This window comes from Muscardinus avellanarius (genome assembly GCF_963383645.1).
Source record: "Muscardinus avellanarius genome assembly, chromosome: 7".
Lineage (NCBI taxonomy): Eukaryota > Metazoa > Chordata > Mammalia > Rodentia > Gliridae > Muscardinus > Muscardinus avellanarius.
In genome coordinates this window covers 110,700,322-110,719,692 of record NC_137793.1, presented here as the reverse complement: position 1 = coordinate 110,719,692, position 19,371 = coordinate 110,700,322, and positions in this window count along the sequence as shown.

Sequence of the window (19,371 nt, the reverse complement as noted above, 5' to 3'; positions counted from 1 at the left end):
TGCTGGGATCACAAGCGTGCACCACCACGCCGGGCTCATATACTCTATATTTTACAGCAAAGGTAGGGTTTAGACTCAGTTAATATTTGGCTAGACTGATCATTTCAATTAATCATATTTAATCATAAATAATGATCTGTCACCCAAGAAGTTAGAACAGAACCATGTCTTGAACTTCAAATCAAGAAACCACCTAACCCAAAACGAGCAAAGGTATGAAGACATAGCTCACGCATACACAAGAGAAAGAGACTACAGATAAACATATGGAAAGACACTCTCACTAACCAGCAACCAAGAAAATACAAAGTAAAATACCCAGGTGACCCCACGGGAAACCCACCTAATGGAGGAGAAATTAGGTAAAATGGTGGGGTGTGAAGACCTGGGCTCCAAAGTCAGGCTGAAGGATGGATGGAACTGGAAGTCATCATGTTAAGTGAAATGAGCTAGACACAGAAAGACAGGATGCCTCTCAGAGGAAAGAAAAAAAGTCGACCCGAAAGTAAAAGAGGAATATTTAGGGACTGGGAAGAGGGCTGGGGGACAGAGGGTAGGGGGGATAGAAAAAGGGGGGACATGCCGGGCGTGGTGGCGCACGCTTGTAATCCCCGCGCTTGGGAGGCGGAGACAGGAGGATCGCGCAGGTTCGGAGCCAGCCGTGCTGGCGTAAGAGACTCTGTTTCCACATAAAAATGTTAAAAAAATAGGTCTGGGAGTGTAGCCCGTGGGAGTGTATACCGGAGGTAGAAGGGCTTCCAGGAACCCCAGTGCCACCAAAAAAAAAAAAAAAAAAAAAAAAGAAAAAGGGGGGACATGAGAAATGTACACCGAATGTACTTATGGAACTATCACAATAAATCCCACTAATCTATATAATTAATATGTGTTAATAATATAAATAAATAAAGTCAGGCTGAGTCCTGGGTACAAATCCCAGCTCTGCCACTGTCCAATGTATGCCCCAAGAAAGATAAGATTGTGTGTGTGTGTGTGTGTGTGTGTGTGTGTGTGTGTGTTATTGAGGATTGAGCTCAGAGGCATTCTACCTTCCGAGCTACATCCCCAGCATACATATATTTTTATATATATTTTTAAACAGAGTCTCACTAGGTTGATGAGAGTCTTACTACTTGCTGAGGCTAATCCTGGAAGCTGCGATCCTCCTGCCTCAGCCTCCCAAGTACTGGGATTACAAGCATGCGCCACAATGCTCAGCTCAGGCCAAGATTCTTAACCTGCAGTGTATTATAAAAGGGTGTGGTGGCATGCACCTGTAATCCCAGTGCTTAGGAGGCTGAGACAGGAGGATCGCACAGGTTCGAAGCCAACCTCAGCTACTTAGTAAGGCTCTTAGCAACTTAAGTGAGACCCTGTTTCCAAATAAAGTATAAAATAGGTCTTAAAAGTATAGAATGGGAGTATAGCCTGAAGGTAGAAAAGCCTTTGGCTTTCACCCCCAGTAACACACACACACACACACACACACACACACACACACACACACACACGGCATTATCTTAATGTCCACCTCTGAGTTCTTGAGAGCATTAGATGATTTTATATACATGCATTCAGAACTGTCGCCAGGAGAAAGTAACCACCTGATAAATACAGCTGTTATTAGTACCAAGTGTTGAGGAATGTGGAGAAGCAGATACTTTCTCATTCTGGTGTTTGGAGTATAAATTAATATGGCCACTTTGGAGAGTAATCTGGTGGCTTCTATAAAAAGTAAAACTAGAGCTAGGTATGGTGGCACATGCTTGTAATCCCAGTACTTGGCAGGCTGAGACAGGAGATTCACAGGTTTGTGGCCAGCCTCAGCTACTTAGCAAGGTCTTCAACAATTTAGTGAGAGCCTGTTTCAAAATAAAGAAGAAAACAATAGTGCTGGGGTGTAGCTTAGAGGTAGAATACCCCTAGGTTCAATCCCCAGTACTGCAAAAATAAACAAAATAAAAATTAAAGTTATGCAGATCTTATGACCTTGCAATTGTTTCTGAGTATCACTCTTGAGAAATAAATATATTTGTTTAATTCTCAGGCTCCCTACAGCAATATATGTAATTTAAAAAATACCTAGAAAGTACTTGGTTGGGAAATGGCTAACCATGGTATATCTTTGAACACATATAACACTTATTAAGATGGACTTCTAGGTACCGACATGAACCGATCCATAAGATATTTGGATGAGTGAAAACTGTAAATATTCATACAGTTTATACAGTTGTTATATTGTTTGTGTAAAACCTACATACAAAACTATATATATGCATACATGTAAAATTTATACACATACATATATGTGCAGTCATTAACCCTAAGTGAGGTATTGGTATTGAATATGGTATTCAAATAGGATGTCACATTATTTGTATGATTTTATTTTTATAATGCATTTTATATTATTTGCATAAGTTGTATAATTAAAAGCTAGTGAAGAAAATGGGGAATTATTTTAATGGATACAGAGCTTCATTTAGAATGAGGAGAAATTTCTGGAGATGGACAGTAGTGATGGTCTCATAGCAATGTGAATGTTGTATTAGGTACATTTACATTCAACCATACGCTTAAAAATGGCTAAAATAGCCAGGCATAGTGGCACATGCCTGTAACCCCAGTACTTAGGAGCCTGAGACAGGAGGATTGTAGGTTAGAGGCCAGCCTCAGTGACTTAATGAGACCCTATTTCAAACTAAAAAATAAAATAGGGCTGGGGTGTAGTTAGCTGGGAAGGAGAATGCCTCAGAGTTCAATCTCCAGTAGCAAAAGAAAAAAAAAAGGAAGAAAATAGTTAAAATGGTGAATTTTATTATGTTCATTTCACTTTAATGAAAAGAATCTAATTTAATTTTAAAAGTTCTTTATGCTTTGACGTGTGACAAGACTAGCCAAGGGTTAGTCGGGGCCACAGAGGACAAATGGTGCCAGGGTTTAAGTTGATTCTTGAAAGACAGGCAGGGGTGCGGGGCTTGGGAGACTCAGAGAACAGGCTGGAGAGAGGAGAGGCCCGGCAGGCCTTGCGCCTGGGGAAGGGCGGGCTTGAGAGAAGAAAGAAACTTTAGACAGACACTCAGTGGAAGGGAGCCGGTGGAGCGCGGCTGGGACAGGACAGGACAGAGCGAGCGCATGCGCGTCGCGGTCCCCATCCCAGTCACAAGTAGTGCAGAGGAAGGTTCGCAAGCAGGAGGGGCCGAGGCTGGAGGAGAAGGGTCCCCCAAAGCAGCATCTCCCGATGTCTTGTCTTGCTGCTGCTGCGGCAGCTCCTCTTTCAAAGGGCTTCCCTGCACCCGGAGGGAACTTGACTTCTTTCTGAGACTATGCCTTTCAAGTAGATTAAAAACTATTTTCATGAGTTGCGGCTGTTTACATGCAAACCTGTCATTCAGATGATGTGTGCCTTCACAGACGCCCACAGAGGCTTATCACCGGCTCCCTTCCTTGTTAGGATAATTCCCTGTGGGCTCCTAGGCAGTGTGTCTGGGTAAGGGAGGGGGACGGGAAGGTGTTGCATTTTCTGAACTAGGTGAAGACCAATTGCGGGTGGGGCTGGAGCAAGAATCCAGAGCCTCCTTTCTGCGACAAGGGCAGGAAGGTCTCAGAAGTGGATACCGAGCCGGGCACGGTGGTGCAGCCCTGTAATCCCAGAACCTGGGAGGCTGATACAGGAGGATGACAGGTTCCAAGACAACCTCAGCAAGTAGTGACAGCCACATCAACCTCGTAAGACCCTGCTTCAAAATAAAATTAAAATAGGGTAGGGGTGTAACTTGTAGGTGGAATACCCCTGGGTTCAATCCCCAGTACCACAGAATATTACTACTACTACTACTACTACTACCAACAACAACAACAACAACAACAATACCTGGTTGAGCTCACCCTCAGACAGACAAGCAAAGCTCAGCTTTAGCTATAGACATGGTGACTCCCATCATAAAGGCCACTTTTGATGCTGCCTCTCCCCAGCCCTTCACTACAGCCTGCTGCTGAAGCCACTCTGGCTTCAGGAAGCCTGGAGAGATATAAAAAAACCTTCACTTCAGCTACCATAGACCCCGGAGCCTAGGACAAATTTTAAAACATATTCTGAGTTGAATATAAATTCTTTTTGGTCAAAAAAAATTTTTTTTTTTACTAAGGAATAAGGGAACTACTTGACCCAGAATATCTATGTTGTTTTCTAGGATTTGTGGAATTAAATGTGAAAGTATTATCTACATTGAAGATTGATCTAAGTTCTAGAAAAATAAAGGTATGGTTTACGAGCCTTTGGAAAGAAAGTTGATCCATTTGAGCCAGCATAGGACAAAAATAGATGCCAAGAAAATGGCAAAATGGTGTGTGTGTGTGTGTGTGTGTGTGTGTGTGTGTGTCCATGTGTCTTGTTTATTTAAACTGATACTAGATAAATATTGTATTATGTGTCTTGATCCCAGAAAGACTTTTAAGATAATGTTGCCTGGACAAAACAGAATGATATAATCAGAATATTAACAAATACAGGCTAACTGAACAACATTGCCCAGAGATTAATTTTGCAAATTAATAAATTCTATCAATTTTATAAATTAATAAAGTTTCTTCATCTATATAGTAAAAAAGTAGAATTAGATATCTACTGAGGATATCCACCTCTTCAGCCTGTGATTCTATTTCTTGAAGGAAGATCATAAAAGATACCACCCAAGACTTGTCAAGACCCAGCCCTGACTTGGGTAAAATATAGGAGACATGCTTACAGGGCCAGAAAAGACTCAATGGGGTAGAGCGTCTATTGCCTGGACTGCAGAGTAAGCTTCCAAAATTCCCTAATTCAGCAACATAGTTTGAAAGCAATTAGATAATATATAACAGTGCCAAGTTTTGATTTAAAAAAAAATCTTTTCTGAGGCAGGCGTGGTGGCGCACACTTGTAATCCCAGTGTTCGGGAGGCTGAGACAGGAAGATCGCACAGATTCGAAGCCAGCCTCAGCTACTTAGTGAGGCTCTCAGCAATTTAGTGAGACCCTGTTCCCAAATAAAGTATAAAATAGATCTAGAAATGTAACCCCAAGGTAGAAAAGCCCCTGGGTTTCACCCCTAGTAACACACACAAACACACACACACACTCACTCTCTCTCTCTCTCTCTCTCTCTCTCTCTCTCTCTCTCTCCTCTTCTGGAAGGTGAGTGTACCAGAGATCTGTCGATCTGTCTTGATAACAAATCAGATAAGGAAATAACAGGAATTTGATGAAGTTTAAAATCCTCTAACAGACATTAGAATGGGGTATGTCAAGCCCAGGTACATGAGGAGACTTCCTGCAGGCCAGGCTCCATGAATAAAATATGGGGCCCAAGTCAGAGGGCACCATTTCCCTAGTCAATACCCTGCCTTGCGTTGGGAATGCCATTGGTGTTGGGTGCCACCCAACAAGAAGGACATTAATAAGCCCAGGAGTACCTAGGGCGGAGGGACAAGATGGCAAGAAGAGACCTTAAAGGCACCTTAAAGGTGTGTGGTCAGGACCTAGGTCGCTAGCCACTCCCAGCCTCACCCTGGCCATCACCCTTCCCTGGCTCAGGTCAATTCAGTGCACATAGGTGTCAGTCCTGCTTAAACATGGCAGCCTGAGACACCCCATCTCCTGAGGGAACCACTCCCTGACAGCCCTGTAATATTTTGATGCATAGTCATTTTATGTTATATTGGGGTACAGAGTGACAGAAAAATACCTGCACACAGCTCTCAGTGCCCTCCCACGGGGTGTCCCCCTCCCTCTCCCTGAGCATGTCTTTGAGATTGGAGTTGGTAATTTTGTATGCATTCATAGCATTGTTTCAACTGTTACATTCTTTATGATTCATCCCCCTCCCCCTTCCCTAATCCCCCTCAGTTCTTAGGGGGGAAGCTCTCTCTTCCCCTGGAGGGGTGGCTCACTCAAGGATGCTTCTACTTCTTGGTCTGAGTTCCAGCTTCCTGAGGCCATACAGACCAATATAATCCTCTTCTACCTCTCCAGCCCTCCAGAGTCAAGAAAATGGACAGAAACCCCCAAACACCTTTCCAAATAAAATGGGACTGTTGTTAAAGATTAATCCTCTGGATCTGACTTTGGCTGTCTCTCCCTCAGGGTTAGTTGTCTATTGGATAGATGCTGCCCTTATTATAAAAGTGTGTGTGTGTAAGAGAGAGAGAGAGAGAGAGAGAGAGAGAGAGAGAGAGAGAGATTGAATAGTCAACCCGTCAACCCAGAGGGATCCTACCTCTGAACTACATCCCCAGCTCTGTTTTATTTTTTATTTTGAAACAAAGTCTTGCTAAGTTGCTGAGGCTAGCCTCTGACCTGTGATCCTCCTCTCAGCCTCCCAAGGACTGGAATTACAGGCATATACCACCCAACGCACCCAACTTGCTGGCCTCATTTTTAACCTTTTCCCCTTTTACAGTTCAGAGATAGATGTGATTTCAAGCGGCTGGTGCTGGCTTCATCTCACAGGGGCCTCACCCAGCTACCATCTGAGCCCTAAACATGCCTAAAAACTGGAATGATAACCCCTGAATGTGACTGCTCTGATACTGTAGGGTGTTTCTGGTTTTCACAGAATCCGTAGAGCGCTCTTTTAGTTCTCACTAATTTCAAAAATAAACATATGTTGCGGAGCTCTTGAGGAACACTATCAAAATTCCTGGTTGCAATTCCAAATGAGTTGAAATCACGGGCTCATTTTGCCATGTTTCTTCTATTTCCAAAATACTTTAATTATTTTGCATTTTCTTATTATCCTCTGAATGCCGTGTTGATTCTTCTTCTCTCTCTGATGGCCTTTTATATCTGTTTTTAAATGCTCCTTTGGGCATTGCTACGCAAGCCCAATTATCTGACATTTATCTGAGTGCCCGACACTGTGGGTGGCACCTTGGTAGCATGTAAAAAACACAAAACATACAGTGGCACCTCCGGAGGGCGAGCTTGCGTGTAGCGTGGAAGGGTACCACCACATCCCTGATACACAGAGAAGCACTGGCTTACAGACCGCCCCAAAGGCAGTCGGGGTGACTCACTGTTGAAGGGGTACAGGATTGGAACCTAAAAAAGACCAGGAAGGTTTGCTGGGTGTCTTCATTAATGTCTTACAACCTCTTTTTAAAACCCAACTTGTTCAAAGCAACTAATTGTTGCTTGTGTAAGTAATTAATCAGGAATTACATGGAAAGTTTATTAGAAGACCAAGAGCAAGCAGTCTCTCAGGGCACGCAGCAAACTCCCTCTTTCACCAAATAATTACTTAAAATTATTTACTAAATTAAGTCATTCCTTTTGTGATATCTCGGAGACTTCAAGTAATTGGTTGGGTTCGCTTTGGTTTAGTGTTGTATAAAGGGGAAAAAAACAGTGCAACATAATGAATTAACTGTGCGATTAGCTGTAAATTTTGCACTTCAGAAACACATTTTTAATGACTAAGAACAGGTACAATGAGTCCCGCATTTTTTTTTTGTTTGTTTTGGTGGTCCTGGGGTTCCTGGAAGCCCTTCTACCTCCGGGTTACACTCCCAGACCTATTTTTGCATTTTTATTTGGAAACAGGGTCTCCTAAGCCAGCGCGCGCGGCTGGCTCCGAACCTGCGCGATCCTCCTGTCTCTGCCTCCCAAGCGCGGGGATGACAAGCGTGCACCACCACGCCCGGCCTCCACATTTTTTTTTTTTAAGAAAAAGGAAAAAGAGAAAGAGAAACAAACCCAGGTACAGGGTTCCATCGCTTTCAATCAGCAAGGCTGGAAAAGTGTTGCTGCAGCATAACATTATTTTCCGTTCACAGGGGCTCAGCAACACGGAAAGCCCTTTGAGGCACGGCCTCAGCAGCAGCCCTGCCTGGCCTCCCAGTGACCGAGGCTCCGAGGCTGCACCTCCTTCCTTTCTCTCTGGCTCCCAGGCCAGGCCCTCCCGGAGAAGGTGTCCCAGCACCCTCCCGGGGTGGGGGAAGGATGGGGTCCAATCGCCTGGTCATTTTTTGTTTTCTCCAAAGCAGGGCGTTCCCAGTGATCAGAACGAGGAGAAAAAGAATGAAAAGTCCGTTCAGCTTAATACAACCTTTCATTAAGTGGCTTTTGCTGTTGCTGTGGTTATAAGCTGAATTTTTTAGAAGCCAAATGCAAATCACTGGATCATCTGAAGCAAGAAGAAGCCTGGATGTGTCTCACTGAATATCTTGCGAGCCTTTCTGCTTTCCCACACGCCGTGGGGTTCATCTTCCTGTCACCAGGAAGGAGAATCCAGCACTTGTCGGGCGCTGGGCTGCGGGGTCCTTGCAAGTGTGGTACATCTTTGTGATCCTGGTGACAGCTCTGTGAGGTTGGCGGCAAGCATTACATCTCTGGGAGAAAACACGGGCCCCCTTTTCTACATTGTGTAGCTTCTTTGTAACATAGCCAAAATGGGAACCCCTCCCTCACCTTTACACACACACACACACACACACACACACACACACACCTTACTCAAGCTGCTCTCTAGGGCACATTCTCTACCTTTGCTTCCAACACAGATGACCAAAGTTCAAAAGAGCTTGACACCTGAGAAAAAAACCCACCCGTCAATTACTTGAGTTGCTGAAGCTAGTTGTTCTTGGGCAGTTTTTAAAGTCAGAAAAGGAAATAGATTTGTTGCAGAAAGAAATGATTTTTCCCTCCAGGGTTGAAATGGAAACATTGAGATCGCCTCCTGAAGTGGACACATGGGTTCGCCAGCATGCTCACCCCTCAGCCCGCCGTCTTCGGGGACGTTGCCTTTGCTCCTGGACGGTGGCACACAGACGCCCTGTCTGCTCCTGTGCCGATTCCGATGGCTTCCGCCCAGCCTTCTTGGCCTGTGTGTGGCCTTTATCCCACTGATCACCAGCTGAACACTGCGCCGCTTCATTCAGCAATATCTTTCTTTTAAATTTTTTATTGGTGCATTGTAGGCATACATCTTAATGGGGCACAGGATGGTGAAGGCATACAAGCACACATCGCTCATTTAGCCCTTCCCCAGCTACCACCCTATTCCCTCCGCCTTCCCTCCTTCTCATGTTTGGTTTAGTGATTGACTTTGAGATGTTTATGAATGTGCATCATGTACATTAGGAAATTAATATCGTTAGCCCCTTCTGTGCGGCAGGTGCTGGTGTTCAGGCAGGATCCCACCTCCAGAGAGCTCAAGGGCTAGCAGGTGAGCAACTCACTGTCATGCAGAGGTGGCAGAGGTGCGCCTGAGATCCCAAGGCAGAGCTTTGAAGCCAGATAAGGATCATTCTGAGGACAAAGAGAAGCTATTGGTGGTTTTCACAGAGGAAAGTATAATTGGGCTGGCATTATTCAAAGATCATTCAGGTTATGTTAAAAATAAATAGAGTGGACATCAGTATAGTGAACAGACTGGAGGCTGGCAAGAGTAGCCCCTGGAAGACCATGTAGGGTATTTCTGTGATCCTCTAGGGAGAAAAGACCAGCAGGCAGCTCTAGAGAATGGCCGAGGAGAGAAAATGAAATGCACAGCCGCTACAGGTACCTGAGCATGACCAGGAGGAGTTGGTAGGTGAGAGGAGATGGGGAAAGAGAGAGACTGGGATGATTTCTGGGCAGTGGAGCCTTTGAGCTGCAGCGTGAGTGGGCTGAGGGGTGGGTGGTAAGGTCCGTCCTCTGCATGCTGAGCCTGAGGTCCTGTTGGGCTTCCTGGGAGAGCTGTGAAGGAACTGGTCAGTCCTGCCAGATCCCCCGTCCTGTAAGTGATATTAGCTTGAGCACGTCCCTTGCTCTGTTGTCTCCGCTGCGCCCCAACACTACGCTTCAAGTTTAGGCCCTGGCCACTTGCTAAAGATGAATGCAAAAGTCTGTCTCCTGGGTCTCACTCTCGCTACCATTTACCTTTTTCATCATTGCCAAATGAATTTTTTTTTTTTTTTTTTTTTTTTTTTGGTATTGGGGATGGAACCCAGAGGCATTCTACCTCCAAGCTACACCCCCAACCCGATTTTGTATTCTTCATTTTGAAACAAGGGCTCACTAAGTTGCAGAGGGCCTCACTGAGTAGCTGAGGTTGGCTGCGAACCTGGATTCTCCTGACTCAGGCTCCCTTACTGGGATTACAAGCGTGCATCACCATGCCTGGCCCAAATGAATTTTCTTAATGCTTGACTCCTTGTATGTGGCTTTTCTTCTCCAAAACCTTCAATGTCTTGCCATTTCCTGCCCAATACAGCACAATCACTCCCCCAGGGTGTGAAGCGCAGGGTGGCCTCAGGCTATGAGGACTTATTTTTCCTCTGGCCCTCCATCTAGCCTGATTTCCACCCAAGGTGATAGATGTGACCTTGGTGAAGTCTTTCAACCTTCTCCACCTCTCCACCTCTTACATCCCATGGAAGGCCGCCAAAAGGATGAAAGGATTGCAATTTGACTTGCAGAGAATAAGAGAAAGTGCCTCTGTGTGTGGAGACAGATATCTGTCTACCTCTACACCATTCATTTTCCCCTAGTCTTCAAGATTGGTTGCTGCCATGCCCGCTGACAAATGAACCGCGGGCTTGGTGGGGCAATGATAGAGGGGCCTCACTTCAGGCTGTAAGAGGGAAGCATTTCAGCTGCCAACCAACCATTTCAGACAAATGAAGCCTTAATCCATTTCGGGCGAACTTTATGGAAGGCAATTCTACTTGCATCTTTAATTGTTCAAGTTATTTACAACCAATCAATCAGTAATACGTGTACAAATATTTGGTCTAGCACTGCCAGCCCATCTCTGGAGGAGAAATGGAGCTAACAGTCCCAGAGAGAACCAGGATATTGAAACAAATGTCCCAATATACACAACGAAGAGCTCCCTGGGATAGATTATGGGCCTGGCAGATGGTATGAATGGCAAGAGACTCATTTAACAAGATTGTTAAGCAGCGACCATGTTCTAGAGACTATTCTAGATGCTGGACGAACCAGCCAAGTAGACCAAAATCAATGCTTTCATGAAACTTACACTCTAAAGGAAAAGTCAGATAATAAACATAACAGTTGATTATACACTATACCAAAAGATGGTAAATGCTGTATCACACACACACACACACACACACACACACACACACACACACACACACACACAGAGCCAAGTGAGGAAATTGGGCGGGCTGGGGGGTTGGACTTTGACATAATGCCACTAGGTCGGGCAATCTACTAGTCCCCCCTTAATTTTCAAAACCCCCAGATAGTATCAATCTCTCTATGGAATATAGAGATTTTTTTGGTAGATTTTTTTTGTCTCTATGGCAAGTTTTTCCTATACACAGGCACCTATGATAAAGTTTAATTCATAAATTAGGCACAGTAAGAGATTGACAACAATAACTAAAAATAAAATGAACAATTATAATATACCGACATAAAGTTTCCAGCATCACTACTTCTGCAGTTGAGAGCTACTGTTAAGTAAATTAACGGCAACTTGAATATGAACATGGCAATACCGCAACCATCATCTGATAACTGAGGTGGCTACTAAGTGACTAACGGGAGGGTAGAGTATATAATGTGGATACACTGGGCAGAGTTATGACTTATCCTGGGTGGGATGGAGAGGAATGGTGCGAGGTTTCATCACACTTTGCAGAATGCCACACAATTTTAAATGTAGGAATTGTTTGCTTCTGAAACTTTCCTTTGATTATTTTGGGCCATGGTTGAGCCTGAGTAAATAAAACTGTGGAAAGTTAAGCTGAGGCTGGGTGGGGTTAGTATGCTGAGAAGGCTCCATTTGAACAAAGACTTGAAGATGAGAAGCAAAGGTGAGGCTCTTTGGGAAAAGAGTTTCAGGCACCGGGAACAGCCAGTACATAAGCCCTAGACAGGAGCTAGATAAACCTGTTCTGGGCATAGGAAGGAGGCCAGTTCCTCTAGAGCAGAGTGAGGGAAGGTGAGGAAGACAGTAGGAGATGAAGGAAGAGCAGGATCATGGGGGAGGAATCAGACGGAGAAGGGCCTGAAATGGCACCATGAAACTTCAAGGCAGAGGAGTGATCAGCTTCCTCATAGAAGCAGCCCTTTGGCTGCTGTGAAGAAAATAATTCCCAAAGAGCTAGAGCAGGAGCCTGGGCTTCTAGAATCTCGAATCTGAGAATAATTCCCAAAGGGCATCGCAGTAACCCAGGCAGGAGGAGGGTGCCAGGAGCCAGCCACAGCGGGGGCCATCACAGTAGGGAGAGGACTTGGGTTCTAGTCAGATTTCTCATATATAGAAAACAAGATTTACGAGGAGATTAAAGGTGGAATTCATGGATAAATCAGAGTGACCAAGGTTTTGGGTTAGCTGAACTTCTACCAAAAAAAAAAAAAAAAAAAAAAACAGAAGAGAGAGGGTATTTTTCTTTATTGAGTTGGAAAAACAGAAGATAGGGCATGTCTGGGAGGCAGAATATAAGAAATTCAGTCCTGAATTTCTTTAAAGTGTGATGTCCATTAGACATTCGGGTGGAAATACCATGTGGCCAGTCGTGTGTGTGAGTCCAGAGTTCAGAAGAAAGGAAGCAGCCTCAGAGGTAAACTCAGGTCCAGATCATAAAGACTTTCTCTGTAATGACATTAAACTATCTCCACCTCTCTTGCCGTCACCACCGGCGCCTCTACCTCGCTCCCGACGGTGTGTGTGCCAGGCACAGTGCTGGTTATTTTACTCACACTGCCTTGTTTACTTCTCACATCAGCCCCACAAAGCAACCATTAGAGTCCCCGTGTTTACAGATGAAGATGCTTAGGGCTAGAAAACTTGGATATCTCGCTCCAGCTCACGCAGCTGAAGAGAACTTCATCCTCCGGGCAGTGAGAAGCCACTTAAAAATTGAGACTAACATTGGCAACTGTTCATTTTGGATAAATCGCCCTAAAGATAGCACAGCAACTGGAATAGGAAGGCCTGAGACCCGCAAGGTGCCATCACCGCCCAAGGAAAGATGGTGGATGAACTCAAGCCATGGTCACAGAAACAGAGAGGAGGAAATAGCATCCACGCACGACTAGGCGGCATGGCCCAGCCTGGGAAGCCACTGAGAAGCCCAGGATGTGTGACGGCTCTCAGTTGGGAAACGAGGTGAGGGGTGGTACCACTAACCAAGGCAGGGGACAGAGGAGACTGGCCAAGAGCTGAGTTCACTAGGAGTCTGGCAAGAGGGGCCAAGGGGCCACGTGGGAAGCAAAGGCGGCCCTGGACTAGATGCTGTGAGGCTCTGAGACTTTGGAGACGAGTGCCATTAAGATTCCAACTTCCAAACATCGCTGGGTACGGTGGCACACATCTCTAACTGAGACAGGAGGATCACAGGTTTGTGGCCAGCTTTGGCAACTTAGTGAGATCCTGTTTCAAAATAAAATTGGGCTGGGCGTGGTGGCGCACACTTGTAATCCCAGCATTCGGGAGGCAGAGATGGGTTCACATAACCTCAGCTACTTAGCAAGGCTCTTTGCAACTCAGTGAAACCCTGTTTCAAAAATAAAAAAGACTAAAAAGATAGGGCTGGGGGTGCAGCTTGGAGGTACCAGGTAGCCCCTGGGTTTCGTACCCATGCTGCAAAATAAATAAATAAAATAAAATAAAATAGGGATTTTATTTTAGCTAGGAATGTAGCTCAGAGGTAGAACACCCCTGAGTTCAGTCCCTAGTAACACACACACACACACACACACACACACACACACACGCACGCATACACAAACATTATAACCACGTAAACGTGATTATATATCAGAATTAAGCTCTGTGGTCTTTAAAGCTCTGTGAGGGCAGGACCTGGCTTTTCTGTGCTCAGTGCCTGTACAACCATCCATGAGCAGCAGCTACTCAGCACAATAAACCACTCTTACCCCTGGCCCTCTTTTTTAATTTTATTTTTCCATTTATTGGGCATGCTTGCAGAAAAGAACTTTTTTACGGATGTGAGCACATTGTGCAATTAGGTTGAATAAGCTGGATAAATCCACTCAGTATTTCTATGGAGATTTTTTTATGCCAACTTATAACAAGTAACAGCCCACTTACTTCTCCCAGGCACACGCTCCTCCCCACCACCCCTATTGTCTGCTCCGCCTGGAATAATGGGTAATTGTGTCTCAACATGCACTGTGCGAACCTGCTTCTCTTTGCCCCGCTTCAATCGTGACCAAACCCAGATCCTAATCTAACTTCACGGTCATTAGGCGGAGGAGCCAGCTGCAGCGGTGGAAACGGGGAAGGCTTGGAAGAGGGCGGCAGGCCTTTCTGGGCATTTCTACAAGAAACAAAGAAATCATCTCCCATCTAGTGACCCAGCAGAAGCGAAGGAAGAGAGCGCTCCGGAGCCGATGGAGAGAAAACTGCCAGTTAGGGCCTCTTCTCATTAGCTTTTCTTTCACACTTCTCAAGAACTCAGTGAAAGGACAACAAATTAAGAGTTTAAATGCACCCGAGACAGCTGAAGCCATCTTTAAATAAGACCAGCCAGCTTTTTGCTCCCCAGGCCGTCTTCCGGGCCCCTTACCTCCCTCTCCGGGGTTCCTCTCCCTCCTCGCCCCCCTCTTGTTTCCATTCTGCCCCCACATTCTGCCCCACCCCCGGCCCTACCTTTCTGCCTCTCTTTAAAACTCCTCCTGCCCTCCAGATCCTGCCCACAGCAGTGCCCACCCTCTGGGAGCCCTCTCTTCCCAGCTCCCTCTGGCCGCTCAGCCCTGCTCCTCCTGGGACCTTATTCCCACCACGCTGGGCTTTCGGCCCTCTGGCCTGCACAGCCAGATTTCTGGTGCCCAGAATCCCATTGTCGCCTGACAAAGGTAGATGATATAAAGGAGGTGTTTGTTTCCATATGTAATTAAAATAAGCAAATGAGGTAGTGAAACGAGACAGACTCGTGGCTTGGCCATCCAAGGCTGGGCCCTTGGCAGAACGCAGTCCCTGTCCCCCCACCCCGCTGTAGCTGGCTCTGTGCCTCAAAAGCACTTGCCTAGCCAATCAATTCCCAAATTCCAGATAGATGGGCCAGTGATGCACAACTTCCCCAAAGCCTCCCTTCAGGGCCCGCAAGACCCAGCTGATGCAAACTGGGCCAGCCCCCCGGTTTGAAGTACTACCTTCCTCCGATTGCTTCTCTCTCTCCTCTCCCCACTTTTGTTTCCAGCTACAGGGAACTCCTAAGTAGAAAATCAATAGGCGCTTTAATTACCGGCCCCCAATTCATCAGGGCCTCAACTGTAATTACTCTGCCTGAGCCGGGAGCCTCGGGAGCCAATAAGAGGAGACAGCCAAGCTCTGGGCAGAGGGAGGATGAAAGCCTGGGCCTGGGGCTCAGGCTGGGGAGCCTCTGAGACCACCTGTCGCCTTCCAGACTTCCCGGTCCTTGTCCCCTTTTCCTGGGCAGCAGTCGGGTCTTAAAGGGACCCCGGGGCAGAGCAGGCAGGGGCGCAGACTGGACTCAGAGCCAGCCCTTTGGCTCTTGCCCCAGATCTCAACTGCCTCAAAAACCTCGTTACTCAAAGCACAGTCTGAGTTCCAGCATCCAGAGCAATACAGCTGTGCAGAAGCCTCAGCCCAAGGCCTGGCATCAGTACTTAGGTGTACGGGGAACTCTGGGTTCTGCATTTAACAAAATCCCCACGTGCAAGTCTAAGAAGCACTGTTTTGTTGTGGTGGTGGGTTATTCTGAGGAGTAAGGAGGACTGGGGATTGAACCCAGGGGCATCAGGGGCATTCTACCTCCCAGCTATACCCCCAGCCCTTCTTTTTTTTTTTTTTTTTTTTTTTTTGAAAAAGGGTCTCACTAAGTTGCTGAGGCTGGCCCTGAACCTACGCTCTTCCTGTCTCAGCCTCCCAAGTATTGGGAGTAAAGCTGTGGGACACCTCGCTCAGCAGAAGCACTGGGTTTTTGTTTGTATGTTGTTATTTTGGTTTTTGTGATCTTAAGAATTGAACCCAGGGGTGTCCTACCTCTGAACTACACACCCAGATCTATTTATTTTATTTATTTATTTTTTGGTGGTACTGGGGTTCCTGGAAACCCTTCTATTCCGGGCTACACTCTCAGACCTATTTTATACTTTTTATTTGGAAACAGGGTCTTTTAAGCCAGCGCGGCTAGCTTCGAACCTGCGTGATCCTCCTGTCTCCGCCTCCCAAGCACGGGGATTACAAGTGTGTGCCACCACGCCCGGCTTATTTTATTTTAGAAACAGGCTTCACTAAGTTGCTGAGGACCTGGCTAAGTTGCTGAGGCTGACCTCAAACTTAACAATCCTCCTGTCTTGGCCTGTACCACCATGCCTGGCAGAAGTGCTGTGGGTTTGCTCCACGGGGCTGGTGGGGCTTAGAGACAATGTTCTCTGCTCCAGTTCCATGGCCTGTCAATATTGAAGCCCCTCAGAGGGTGTAGGTAGGAGGGCTATAAATGCCAGCACGAGGTCTCCCTCTCTCTCTTACCATCTACTTCTGCATCCTCTCCCAAAGGCAGGTAAACTGAGGGCTGATTATGCACATCGGAGCCCTTTCTCTGTCCTCTTTGATATAGCTCCACCATCCGCCAAGGTGCAGGGTCCAAGATCCAGGACCCCTAAAGCTAAGACCCTCCTGACTGTTGCCTCCCCCACTCTTGGGACACTCAAGGGTGAGTCTTGGGAATCTCAGGGGCTAAGTTGGTCCCCTGAGATGAGGCTGAGATGCCACAAGGAAAACCATCCTGGGTCTCCTTAAAACAGGGGGACTGATTGAATTGTTTTCTCCCAGGAGGACAGAATTCATTATTTGGATGGCTCAGAATAAAGGATCTCTTGACGACGAGTGAATTCATAAGTTGTGTGTGTGTGTGTTGGGATTCATTCCTCTTCGTGCTGCTGCAGGCCTAGATTCGTGGTAAAATGAGCTAAGTCGATGGTGTTTCTGGTGAGGGAAGAGCTGGGCTGCAGTTGCCCTACTTCCTGCACACACATCTGCCGGGCCTTGGGTCTGAGCACGGAGCTATTGACTCAGCTGATCAATGTCCGAGTTGCAGGCAGCCAGGCCCGTGAAAAATGACTCTGTGCCCGGCGCCCGCCCCCCAGGCATTAGCCTTGGCTCATGCAAATGGAACAGTTGTCCATTTAGAAATTGCTTCTGAGCTTCTCTTTGTCCTCTGCCTCCTAAACCTGGGTGTTCCCACCTGAGCCCCCCACTCTCTGTCTCCTCTGTCTCTCAAGTTCACCTACCCCTCAGTTCAGCTGCCACCTGCCCACAGATGGGTCCTCGGGGGTCCCTGTCCCCCTTTCTTCAACTTGTTGGCCATTCCTGCATACTGGCCCAGTTATGATTGCCCTTAAACTCAGGACGCCTAAAACCCACACCATCCTCTTCTCTGCCTTTTCTTCTTCCTGGACCTCGTTTCCCATGCCGTGGCCCTCGTTCTTGTGCAGGTGCCCAGGCTCAAAGCTTCGTCATCATGGCCTGGACACTGACGTGGACATTCAGCCCCAGAGCGCTGCCTTGAGAAGGTCTCTCTCCCATCAATCCCCGTTTCCCTCATCGGCACCTGTATCCAGATCTTGCCCCAGTGTGGAATTCCCCAGCCCTTCCCCTCTGCCAGTGAGTCTTAACCCAGGTTTAACAACAGAATCACAGGAAGCTTTTATAAAATGCCAATGACAAGACCAACGACTAGGGCCAGTTAAACCAAAACAGCTGGCCGTGGGGCCCGGAGGTTGGTAATTTAAAGGCTGCCTGGGTGACTCACTGCTCTAGCCAAGCCAGGCTCTTCGCTCCTGCGATCTCTCTCTGCCCCACCCTTCCTTCTGTGGAGGATGGCCTTCATGTCCCCCAACAATAAAATTGCTCCCCATCCCTGCAAGCCCAGCCTAAGGTTGCCCCCTGTATGGACGTTTCTGGATCCCTCCCCATACCTCTCAGCTCTTACTCATGCATTCATTTGTCATGGTATACATCCTGCTTTTCCTTGAGCTATAGTCAGTGGCCTTGTTATATCCCCTTTTATCTATCATTGCCTCCTTGAAAGATTAAAACATCTTTTAGAGCATTTAACTTGGAACCAGAGGAGCTAAGTTTGCATCCTGGCACCTCATGAATAAGTCTCTGGCTATGAAGCTTTGGATGGATTATTAAAATCTCAATTTCATGTTCTATAAAATGGGAACCCTGATTCCCTATCTATGTCATTAAAGTCCTAGTAATAATTAGCAGCTGCCTAGTTAGGATTTTTCCCATCCTGTTGTTTACAAGTGGCTTGGCAATGGAAGCATTCACTAAGTGACATGATGTCGAATAAAGGAATGACTAGCTTCAGATTTTTATCACAGGCATTTTTTTCTCCTCCTAAAAATAATCCCAAACTAGGAAATTAACACACTCAACTCTGACCGGGAGGGTCAGGGGCCCCCAACCACTCACAGTGGGGTCAGGCATGGTGATGTCTGCTCTCCTAGCCACCTGTGCCACAGGCTCTGGCTGTGAGATTTCAATCATGGCCTTCCTGTCAGGTGTCTCAGCAAAAGCATAGATGTCATGGTTTCTCTCTGTCTCTGCTTCAGGGGTGAGCACACACTGGTGTGCACATCCCCCCGACACACACACACATACACACGCACACACACGCCTAACGAATGACTCTGCTCTCTCATGATGTCCAGGTGGATGTTGAGTAAGTCAGCTCCCTGTGCAAGAATCCGAGAGGGTGACTTCGTCCCTCTGTGAGCCACAGCCAGGGTGCTGTGGGTCAGTCAGTCCTCAGTGAAGGACCGGATTCCTACTGCCAACCTGTCCCTTCTGGTCACAGCTACCAAGTGAGCTAATTAAATGTATTTTGCAAGAGAGAGGCTGGAGTTGGAGCAGAAGCTCCAAAAGCTAAGATCACGGGTCAAATGAAACATCCCGCGGAGCGGAGGGTGCGCGGCCCTCCCGGCTCCCCCGCCTGGCCTTCTCTGGCCTGCTTTCTGTAGCTTTTGCTTTCAGCCGAATGCTCATTTGTGTTTCTGGATGAATAATCTCTGAAAGCAGCTAGATTAGGAGTCCTTTATCCCAACTCACAGCACTTGCACCCTGAGGAGCCCTAAGTAATTAGAAAACATTATCCTGTTCATCCCCATAAACCCTAGGGGAGGACGGCAGGCAGCCAGAGAGTCATCGGGGCACCTTTGAAGCCCAGGAACTGCAGACCTGGACAGGAGAGCGAGGCGGGGTCACAGCTAGCCCACAGAGCTGCTGGGCTGCAGCTTCAGGACTGGGCGGGTTAGAGGCAGAGTTGGCTGGGAGCTTGGCCAAGTCTCAGAGACTCTAATTCTCTCCTTGATGGGTCTATTAACACTCTCATGGAAGCCGAAATAAACTGAGAAGCTGAGGCTCCAGGA